The following is a 12,556-nucleotide window of genomic DNA, read 5'->3' as shown; positions in this document are numbered from 1 at the left end:
GAAATGACCAAGGAGACTACTTAGAGTTCATAGGACAACATGCCTATCTTCCACTGTCATTTGAGATTCTCCTGGGATTTATGTGCTTAAACTCCCACTGCCCCACACTGTGGGTCATCTTGCTTAAGTTCTCCCAACAGCTTTCTCTGTACCTGTCACAGGAGGAATGAAAAGCATTTTGTTTAAATGGAAGGATAATTGAAGAATCAGAAAGTTTTTGTCCCAATGTTAATAGAGTCTTAGGATTCAATGGCAGGAACCATGAATGTGGAATCAGAACTACTCAGTTCTATTGTGACTGTCTAGTCATAAGATTTGGCTTTTTCTCCTCAAAGTGGAGAAAAGAACACCTGTTAAAAATGCTTCATGGGGGGGCGCCTGGGTGGCACAGCGGTTAAGCGTCTGCCTTCGGCTCAGGGCGTGATCCCGGCGTTATGGGATCGAGCCCCACATCAGGCTCCTCCGCTATGAGCCTGCTTCTTCCTCTCCCACTCCCCCTGCTTGTGGTCCCTCTCTCGCTGGCTGTCTCTATCTCTGTCAAATAAATAAATAAAATCTTTAAAAAAAAAAAAAAGCTTCATGGGGTTTTTGGACAGTTACCCTCAGTTATGCATGAGAAAGGATTGTGGAGTTATGAAGGGCTCTTCGATGGAATCCCCTCGGGCAAGCCCTACACTCTTCACTGGGGACAGGGATCAGTGAGCGCCATAGTCGCCAGGCTGAGCCACCGTGAACAGCACAAGCCCGCTGACAAATGCCATCACTGGGTACACAACATTTACTGAGCACTCGTTACATAGCAGCTATTGCACTGGGTTCTAAAAGAACAGAGGGGAATAAGATACAGTAAATCAATCAAAGCATGCTTATTGAAACCTGTTACCTGCTGGCCGTGGTAATAGTCCTGGGCACACAACTGTGAAAAGCTATGTAGTATAGACTACTGGGAGAGAAACAAACAGAAATGTAAACATAATGAAGTGGGGGGGGGGGGAGAGTCTTCTAGGGCAGGACCTCGAAGGGATATTTGATTCTGACTGGCAATAGAGGAGAGGACTTCACAAAGAAGGTACCTTGTACAGTGATACGCAAAGATAGTTGTATTCATCTCCTAGAGTTGTCGTTGCGAAGTCCCATGAACCGGGTCACATAAAACAGCAGAAAGACAATCTAACAGTTCAGGAGGCTGGAAATTGATAGCAAAGTGTTCATGGTATAGGTTTCTTCTGGAGCCTCTGAGAGAGAAGCCACCCCATGCCTCTCTCCTGGCTTGTGTTGGTTGTAGGCATTCCTCGGTGTTCCTTGGCTTGTAAATGCATCATCATTCCAGTCTCTGCCTCCATCTTCACGTTGCCTTCATCCCTACGTCTCTGTATGTCCTGTTCTGTCTCTTAAAGGGACTTTCTCATTGGATTTAGTATCCATCCCTCATCCAGTATAATGTCACCTCCATCTTTATCTGGACTACCTCTGCAAAGACGCTCTTCACAAATAAGGTTTTATTCTGAGCTTCCAGGTGGACCTGAATTTTGGAAGGACATCATTCAACCCTCTACAAAGGTGTAGAAACTATTTTAGAGAGTAAGTAACAGAAGGGCATTCCAGGCAAAGAGAACAGACTATATGAAGTCCTAAAATGATGAAAGAGTATGGCATGCTGAAGGATTTTTTTCTTCAAATGTCATTGTGCCTAAAGGGAAGTGGGCTAAGGGACAGTTGAAAGAAACAAAGATGGGCAGAAAGGTAGGGTCTGTAAATTAAGCAGAACAATTGGGACTTTTTTCTGAGAGTAATGAGAGATGATGTATGTTTCAAGGAAAGGATTGACATGGTGCACACAGTGTCCCAAAGAAATCATCCTGGCCTTGGGCAGATGATCAGATGAAGAAACAAGAGGACAAGGGTCTAGCTGGGAGGTTGTACTAGGTGTGGCCGTGAGTGGAGATGGTAGCTTGAGTCATAGGAGTGGCCATGGACAGGGAAATAGAGGAAGTATTTGGGAAATAAATAAGAGATTTCATTAAATAGGACTTACAGGACTTTTCAATTAAATAACAGTTATAACTGTGTGAAGTAACAGATGTTAACTTATTGTAATAATTTTATAATATATACATATATCAAATTATTATGCTGTATGCTTTAATACAATTTTGTTTGTCAATTATATCTCAGTAAAACTAGGGAGAAAATAAGAAAAAAAAAAGACTCCAGGAGTTAACGGGAAGGCACAGAGTACAGATACTTATGTGCCTTAATTTTTTAGGGATTTTTTTCCCCGCATATCCTAATAGCTCACTAAACTCCCGATTGATGATGGTGATTGTCCTAAGAGATACAAGTGTTTATTTTTAAAAGTGAGAATATTGGTATATTTCCCTTAGATTTTCCTATGTTAATTAGGACTCATTTGCTTCTAAGCAATAGTCATTGAATATTAACTAATGTAAAAAAACAAATAAATGGGAGAATTATTTACCCACATTCTGAGAAGTGGGCTGCAGGCTTGGCTACATTTCATGATTCAAATACAATGTTTGTATTTTTTTCTCTCTCTGTCCCTCAAGTCCATTTTTTTCATCCTGGCTTTATTCTTATATAAGCTCTTCCTCTGGTGGTGGAACAGAGACCGTCGTAGCTCTAGTTCACATTAATTTTATACTTACAATCTCCCAGATGGGGTGTCTCCTCCACTCACCTTACTCGCTGCCTTGGAAAAAGCCTAATTGTTATTGTTTCTTTTTTTTTTAAAGATTTTATTTATTTATTTGACAGAGATAGAGACAGCCAGTGAGAGAGGGAACACAAGCAGGGGGAGTGGGAGAGGAAGAAGCAGGCTCATAGCGGAGGAGCCTGATGTGGGGCTCGATCCCGTAACGCCGGGATCACGCCCTGAGCCGAAGGCAGACGCTTAACCGCTGTGCCACCCACGCGCCCCTAATTGTTATTGTTTCTATTCCTGCACTTGAATATGTCGAAGATTCTGTAGGCCTAGATCACGTGCCAAAATTTAGGAATGAATAAGGCCATTTGAGCCTCATGGACCAAGCAGGTTACTATGGAATGAGTTAGAGGTTCCCCCAAATGAAGGGCTATGAAGCACACAAAAATAATAACAAAAGTGACAGATATTCAGTACACATACTGCAGTGGTTCTCAGCAAAGTAATGGTCTGAAGATAATATTTTGAATTCATAATTTATTCCGTCAGCTTCTGTTATTGCCTAATTCAACCAAACGTCCATCCATCAATCCATCCATTCACTACATGTTTATGAAGTACCCACCACTGAAAAGAAACTGAGGACTTCAAAGCTGAATAACATGTGATTTTTGTCCTCACATAGTTTACGATCAAAAAGGCAAGGCAGATACTGCAAATACATGTTTGGGTAGGAATTAAGACATAGGGACACTAATTTATTAATATGGATCAATTAATTTTTTTGTTCAGTGGATGAATGAGTCAAGGAATGAACCCAGTCTGCTTCATTAAAATACTTGTTTTCAAAACAAAAGGGAGTGGAGAGAGAGATGCTTCGTAACTTCTAAACAAGTCAGAATGAAATAATAATGGTATCAAAAATGACCTGCTAACTATTAAATATGGGGACAGTATTCCATTTAGGAATTCAAGAGCAATGTTGTGGAAGAAGTGGCATTTCACTGGGAACTAAAGAATGAAAAAAGTTTCAATACCTAGAAGATTGTTCCAAGCTGGGGGAACACAACAGATAAAAGGCAAAGAGGTGTGAAATTGCTTGAATAGTTGAAGAAAATAACGGGTGACTTTTATGGCCAAAAATACAGGATACCTAGAAGATAAGAGAAAGGGATATAACATAACCAGAGAGACGGTTGGGAGACAAATTATGGAGGATCTTGGAACACAGGCCAAATAATGTGAACTGTTTTCCATAGTTACATGGGAGCCACTGCAATCTGATGGGCAAGAAATTGAGTAATCTGCTAAATTACCTGAGTCTGAAAGTTAAAGAAGAATAACTGGTATTCGTGAGTGGCGTGGTCCCCAAAGTCTTCCCAACTCATGTGACCTTTCCATTTCTGAGAATCTGTGGAGAAATTGGGCATTTTTAAATATCTAAGAACCATCTTCTCTGAAGAAGAGAGATGTTTCACTGTGTAAGCACTTTGGTAGTAAAAATTATTTCTTTAAAACTGTCACCAAGAAACCAAGCCTCTGTGATCGTGTGGCCTACTTTGCTTCAATTTATTCAAGACTCGAAGTTGCAGCAAGGTCAAGGAACACAGAATCATGAACACCTTCATGCTTATGCCTAATGCCATTAGGGGAAATCTCCAGACCCTTTTAGCACTCTCAGAGCTTCTGTGAGACATGAAATAACACTGCATTTTAGCACTCAGTTTGGGACTACGTTTGTTCCATTTCCACCTCTGTAAATTTGCCCTTATTCCTACTTTCTTTGTCTAAAGAGAGAAATGCCAAGGAATTTGTGTTTTAAGGTACAGTGAAGGTATCTTGAAAAAAATAATTGCACTTTGAAAGAAAGTGAGAAAACACTTATCTTCAGATTTTTTTTTTTTCCTGGTTGAGACGTGTTCAAAGGCATCCGCATACAGTTGTGATTTGACATAGACTTACGTGATGCAGGACAGAGTCATTAGAGCCGTAAACTCTTGGAGAGTGGCATTTCTCCATCTGCAGTGGTGACAACATGAGTCATAGAACCACACCACCTCTTCTCTGAAGACACAGACAGCCCCCACGTGAGATGTGATCCTGTTGCTGGCAAGTGGGATGTGAGTGATAAGCCCTTTGAATGTAAGGCATCATTTCTCACTTTGGAAGGTCTTGCCCACACAGCCTCCCTTCCCTGGCCCATCCCACACATTCTCACCATCACCATAAAGAGGAATTGACAGAGTGTTAAAACAAGGGAAAACTTTGTAGACCACCACATTCTTTTTTTCATGGGCAAAATAAGATCACTGTGAGATGTCATTCATTACTGGTCACTACTCATAATAAAGCTACCAGCCCTGAACAGTATAACCTCTTGCACGTAACATATAGTTTATGAATGTCTTCAGGCCTAGTCTTACCTCTTATTCTCACAGCAGGTGGATGGGGTAGTATTTACCACCCTCATCTTAGGGATGAGGAAACAAGGGCTCAGAGGAGTTAAAGTTATTCATCTAGGGCCAAGAAGCTAGCAGGAGCTCAGGGTAAAGGCCGGAAGTGTGATATTCTGAGGCTTGGGCCACAATTCTTACCTCTATATTTCATCATCCCTGACATGATTGCCACCAAATGACCCCTTTGCGGTGTTTGTTATTGTGAAAGATTCCAAGGGAGAATTTCAGAAGATTTTCCTGAACACCTAGGAAATCAGAAACACGAAGTTTCCAGTAAAGGCAAGACTCTGAACGGGAGTAAACATGGTATAGCTGTAAGTACTGTTTCTGTCACAGAAGAGTTACGATCTAACTGGGGGCAGCAGACAAGAGCACACATGACGTAAACCGAGAGCAATTCAAAGTGGGCCACAATTCAGTGCTGCGTGGTTATGGCAACATTTAATATGGGACTGGAGAGAAGCATGTGATGAGTGAAGCTTGAAGGAATCTGGAAAGGCCACGATTCAGCCTTACAGAAAGACGGAAAGCTGAGACTTCAAGTGGCACAGGAGCCCAGCACTACCTTTTACTACCTATGCCTTTGGGTAGAAGCCAAAGAAATCTTCCAAACATCCGTTTCCTCATCGGCAATATGTGGTAACTCCTACCTCTTGGGGCTGTGATGAGAACCAAATAGGATGAAATATCTCAAGTTCTTAGCATAGGGCTTGGCACAGAAATATTTCTGCAAGGTTTGAAGAAAGATGTGGAATTGAGCCTGGCCCGGCTGGATGGCCCAGGTGCAAGGGGTTGCTCTGCGTGGTGTGCGTGCTGGTTAGGCAGAGAAGGCCGTCACACGCCTCTGTGCCTTGCTCTGGCGCTCTGCGGCCACGAGTTCATTTGGGCTGACTTTGGCGGTCTTGGAGGACACTGACGGCGAGGTGTGAAAAGCTCTGGGCTGATTGTCACACCAAAAGCATCAATATTTGTAAACGGGTGCTTTTAGAGCTTAAGAAGGGCGTTACCTCGAGTCTGGGTTTGTAAAGTAAAATCAGGGGAGTACTCTGAGGCCAAACATTAATACTTCTGAGGCAGTGATAGCTAAAAACACAAGATAATCTGGCTGCTCCTGGAATGCCAATTTTTTTTCTCAGAGATGTGAACAAGTCCCTGGGGCGGAATCTTGCTTTTGCTGCAAGCGGTCACTTAGGGAATCCTCTTGGTCCTACCACTTGCCATTCAGATATGTATTTGATATCAGTTAACTTGGCCATGAATAGAGATAATATAACACAAACCCTTCAGGCTGTGGCAATGAGTGTTTGGTTTAACACCGTACACGGAGCCTCATTGAGGGAGCGCGCAACTCTGAAAGCCGCTGGCAGAAGTACGGCAAGGAGGCTGGAGCTGGACTGCATCTGCCAGGGCTGCTGTAGCGAGTACCGGAGACTGGGTGACTTAAAGACACAAAGCTCTTTTCTCACATTCTAGAGGCCGAAAGTCCAACATCTAGGTGTCTTCAGGGTTGGTTCTTTCTGAGATGTCTCCCCATGGCTTGTACATGACGCTCTTCATGTTTACACGGGGTTCTCCCTCCGTGTGTGTTTCATCTTCTTAGAAGGACACCAGTCGTGTTGGATTAGGGTGCACCCTAACGGCCTCATTTTATTTAATTACCTGCTGCCGTATGTCCAAATCCAGTCACATTCTGAGGTCCTGGGTGTGAGGACTTCAGCACATGAATTTTGAGAGTACATAATTCAGCTGGTAACAAGGAAACTTAAAAAAGCATTATAGAGTTCCACGGCAGACCAAGAAACAAACATCTGGGGTCATGAATCTTGGGGAAGAGACAAAATGGAGAAATAAGAGAGGGCTTTCGTCAGTATGACCACAGTCTGGGTCCATCATGAACAACAGCCAAGCAGGAGCTCCCTGTCACAGAGGAAAGGTGATGCGTTCCGCGGGCTGTGACATCCAGCTTTCAGCCACACTGTCCTCATCTGAATTGATATGACATTATAATATCTTCACGTTTTAAGTGAAGTTTATTTTTCACTCCAACTTGTTTTGAGCCTCTTGTTAGCCCTGTCTTGGGAATGAAAGAAGGGGCTATGTCACTGTTTTAAAGGCAAAATAAACGAAGAGTGTTTAAAGGACCAGGGAAGGTAGCGATCCAGAAGTGAAGGGAGGAACTAGAAGCAGTATTCCAGAGCAAGAATGCAGAAAGCCAACCAGCTCGTGGAAGCACTCCCTGGAAATACTCAAATACTGGGAGGGATTGGATTTTTTTTTTTTTTTCAGTATAGTTGACACACAATGTTATATTAGTTTCAGGTGTACAAATAGTGATTCGATAATTCTGTATGTTATGCCGTGCTCACCGCAAGTGTAGCTGTCATCTGTCACCATACAACACTGTTAGAATAATTTTGACGAGGTTCCCCATGTTGTCCTTTCAACCTCCGGGACTTATTCATCCCATAACTAGAAGCCTGTTTCTCCCACTCGCCTTCACTCAGTTTGCCCGTCCCCCACCTCCTTCCCCTCTAGCAATCATCCGTTATTTTCTCTATAAGTCTGATTCTGTTTTTTGTTTGTTTTTTCATTTGTTTTATTTTTTGGATTCTATATATAAGTAAAACTATATGGTATATGTCTTTCTTTGTTTTATTTCACTTAGCATAATATCCTCTAGGTCCGTCTACATTGTCGAAAATGGCAGGGTCTCATCCTTTTTTTACAGCTGAATAAAACTCCATTTCATAGTCATGTTGAATGGAGTTGACTTACTTTACTTTGTATGAGATTTACCTTCTATATAAAAAGTCTTAAGGGAGAAAACATGATTTCTTTATAAGTACACAAAAGAGGAGAGGGGGGTTTTAAAATGTAGAAGTTGACACATCCGTTAAATAGCTTTTTGTTGTTACTGCTTTAAACTGTGAGTTTTACACAGTGGTTCCAGCTTCTAAAAATAGTTTTCTTTAAGCCAGTGTTTTTAAAAGATACTCATTTGGAATAGCTTTTGGGAGCACAAGCACAGCGAGGAATAGAGAAGAAATATGTGTGAGGAAAATTAGAAGAAACTGCAGCAAGTCCCCGGGTGGATGACAGTAAGGCTATGAGGGCAGAACCAAAATCTGAGGAGGCAACTTCTCTCCTCAAAACCTCCTTGACCGCCCATTTCATTAGGGTGAAATTCAGTACCCTCACCACAGCTGCAAGCTGCTTGATCTGGTTTTGCCTGTCTCTGCAACCTTACCGTGCACCATTCTTTTCTTCTTTATGCTGGTGTTCATTTTCCCCTTCCAATGTGCCAGGCTTGTTTTTGCCTTAGGTCCTTTGTCTACGGGTGCGCTCTGACTTTCATTCTCTTCCTTCAGATCTTTGCACATCTTCCCTTTCTTGTCATTCAAATCTCATCCTAAGGGCTGCCATTGGTAAGGGTGCTCTGGTTACTCCAAGGAAGCCACGCTTCCTCCCCCACTACCATTGTACATCGTTTCTCATTATTTCATATTTACTTATTCACATATATCGTGTTTATGTCCATTTGCACAGATTTTTGAGGGGAAGTATCTTACTTTCTGGTCCTTTGTTGTGTCCCCACCAGAGGAATATATGTTGAATTAATGAATGAATAAATGGATAAACGATCGTCATCATCATCACTGCTCTGGGATATGGCATCCACACATGCATAAACCCTTCCATGTTAATTGGAAAGACAGACATTCACACATTGACCTTTGACCAAATATTTAATCTCTTCCTTAAAAAAACTTTTTATCGAATTACTTTCCCTCTTCCCTCCAAAAAGAAACTTCAAAATAATTTACAAATCATAGAATATAGGCTTGAAAAAAAACTAAAGAATAGAGTCCAGTTGTCCTACTTGGTACTTCATATCTACTGCATTACTTCCACTAAGAGGTTTTCTCTTGTCTACATGAATACTTCCATGACCCTCCTGCCTCATACAAGATAGTCCAGTTTATCTTCTGACAACTTTCAGTGTTTGATTCGTTGCATATAGGGGGAAATAAACTTCCTTTTAGTCTTTCATCCATTCTCTCACACATAGTTATGAGGTACGCATCTTACCACGTGTTAACCATGGACTAGCTCTGTGAATGAATACGAGGGGCACAATGCAGTAGGACTGTGTAATACGGGAAGCCGTCTCTTCCTCCACAGTGTTCAGGGCAGCTGTAAAAACAGATATTGTGTACATAATTACAAGAAAAGCACTAGACAAGAGGTAGATGGTGCTATTAGAACTGGTAACTGAGGACAGAACTTAGACAAGAAGGGAGGAGTGCTCGTGAAGTCTAAAGAAAGAATAAGGGTTAGATAATACAGGGATGCAAGCCACCGGAGTTCTTGAAGAAGGAAGGGGGGTTCTAAGCAACGAGAAAATAGATGTTCCAAAACTATGATATGCTGCTGAGACTGTGGCATGAAATCACCTGGGCACTTGAGTGTCGTCTTCCTCAGAGAATTCCACGGTGACTGGAACAAAGACGAAGGGGCAAGATGTGGCCAGAGGGGGAAGAAGCACAAGATCGTTCAGGATAAGGAGGCCACAGGAGACTCATACTTCATCTTTACGTGCAGGGATGTGAAGCTATCACAGATCTATAAGCAGAGGAGAGACATGAATGGGGGGGGGGAGCAAAAGAGAAGCAGGGAGATGGGTTATGAGGCTGTAGTCATCATGCAAGCAAGAGATAAAAATGGCTTATATTAGAGTGATGAGAAGTTGAAATGGGGAGAAGCTGAAAGATCGGAGATTTGGGAAGCCAAACCCTCTTCCCTTGCTGGCTTACACAACATGAGATGAGTGGCTTCACCTCTTCACCGCCAACCACGCTTCAGCTCTTTGAAGGCAGGCATTGCCATTCTTCTCCACTGTCCCGAACTGGGTTATCCAAGCAGCAAAGCCGTGGACCTTTAAAGTGTTACTCTGAGACCTTGGCCTGACACCCTGTGCCATTCTAGCTACTGCAGTGTTGATGTGAACTCTCAGTGTCCATCAGTCGTGTACCTCACGGCACCGCCAAGCGCATATCTCAGCCCTCAAGGAGCGAAAAGGGCAGAAGAATGATTGCTGGGAAAGGTGAGTCAAAAGACTGAAAAATAGAAGAAACAAGTATCTGACTCTGAAAGTTTCAGGCACCAACCGTATTCCATTGGACCTCAGGGCCTGTTTCGGGAACTAGTATACATTGAACTTTATTGCATAATAGGATATGCCTCAAAGATTAACCAATAGATTTTAAGCCCAAAAACAAATTTAAGAAACTGCTCAGTCTTAAAAGATGGGCCTGTTTTTCTTGTGATCACAGAAGGGGGTGATTTCTGAGAGCGGAAGCATAACCAGGTCCATCAAAAATACCAGTTGCAGGGACACATTTATTTTGAACCAGCATATTCTGTTGACATCTCCCCAGGAGAAGGTACAAGAAACTGCCATTAGCTTTAGATCTAAGGTGAGGCTGCAGCATGAAATCATATGGACACTCATGTGTTCTCTTCCCCAAAGAGTTTCATTTTATATAAATTGCAGGAAACCCGACACACACATTAAAATTTACTATGGTTGAGTGGGAGAGAGAAAAAAAAAAGACAAATGTTGCTTCCAGTAATAACATCCATTATCATCTGATACATGTTTTGTTCTCTTGGGGGCATTTCCTGACACAGATTTTCACACCAACTGAAATGTTGCATTTTCAATGGATATATAGCATATATATTTAACGGGAGAGAAGGTCTGGCTGAAATAAAAGAAAACCCTGCTCTGGGTTCTTTTATTCTTTCTTACTTGTTGTTTCCCTTTACCACCATCAGCTCTGTGCAGTCATCAACAGCAACATTGATAAGGTGCCTGCTTTGAGCGAGAGTCTTGAAACCCTATGCCTCTTAAGTGCGAGTATTTCAGTGACAGCAAACTCTGGTGTCTGCTTCAGCCCACAGTGTTTCCAAATGCATGCAAGGGGTGAAAGCCTGGAACCTGGTACTTTGCCCTGCATGGCCATTTCTCACTTTGTCCTAATAGTCTATGCGTAGATGCTAAAAATAAGAGCTGGGAGAATGCCATGCTCGTACATTACTGAAGGACACGTAGACTGCTATATCCAATTTGAAACATCAAGACTGTTTATCCAGTAATCTAACATCTGGAGCACTATCCTAAGAAAATATTTGGAGACTTAGATTGTAAGAATGAAGAGAAATATAATGAATAATCTAAATACCATTAAGAGATGAATGATAAAATAATTATTTATTGTATAGCCTCTTAATTGAGCCAGTGTTGAACACCCTGTAAGAAATATGTTTTCAAAACCCAGTCCTATGAGGCTTGAGCTTAAATGAAAAAGAACACAGCCATAACCATTTTACATTTTTAAATTACATATGTAAATATATACACATATAACAAAGTTGAAATCACTGTGGCACATGGTAGGCACATAATAAAGTAATTGATGAAAAAAAAGGCATTTACAACAAACAATGAAGATTGTGCATGTATTTGGGAGATTGATTTTGAGGTAGTTATATTTCTTCTCTATACTTCTCCATATTTTCCAATTTGTTCATAATAAGTAGTTAATTCTTAAAATCAGAAAGCCTCTGCAAAATGAGTAGGGAAAGTATTATATCGTATTAGCATGTGTCATGGAGAATTTGAAATAACTTGCTCAAGTTTATAACAGTATTAACCATCTAGCTAGGGCTGCAGTGTTAATATCTTCTGTCCTGGGCCAACACATTTTCCATTCAACAAACAGATATTTCTCTAAATTATTCCCTAAAGACCAATGGTAGGCTCTCCCTTACCACTGCTGAATGAGAGAAAACCCAGTCGCATACAGGTACAGTGTCTAATGAGCCTTTCAGACCATGGTCTCAGTCCTGGACACAAGGAGAAACCTCAACACATGGACCTTTGGTTTCCTGCTACTTAGAACTATGAACAGAAGTGTGGCACTGAAAGAGCAGAAGACAGGCCATGTGAAATATAGTTTCCCAGTGGAAGTATTTCCTGAGGGGTTGCTCACCCATTTCTTGAAGCTCCCCAGGATATGATATTTAGCGGTTGTGAATACCATTTAACTTGAATCTTGGTTTAAGAGACCAGGCAAGAATATAATTTTTTAAAAAAAACTAATGACCATGACAGTTTCAAGATCATCTACCAGCCAGTATGTTTAGTGCCTCATAGAATCCTTACAAAATCTTTCTGAGAAAAGTACTGTGACTATCCCCATTTTACAGATGAGGAAACAGGTTTGAGTAGGTCGTTCAAGCTTCATTTTAAAGGCCACCTTCTTGAGTAAGGGTTCTCTGATTACCTAAGGAAGCCATGCTCTCCCCCCCATCATCATATGATCATGTGATTTTTTTTTAAGTTTTTGATGTGATGAATTATATTAATGGATTT

This window comes from Ursus americanus, chromosome 5 (genome assembly GCF_024610735.1).
Source record: "Ursus americanus isolate L20-20 chromosome 5, mUrsAme1.1.p, whole genome shotgun sequence".
NCBI lineage: Eukaryota > Metazoa > Chordata > Mammalia > Carnivora > Ursidae > Ursus > Ursus americanus.
This window is presented reverse-complemented; position numbering follows the sequence as displayed.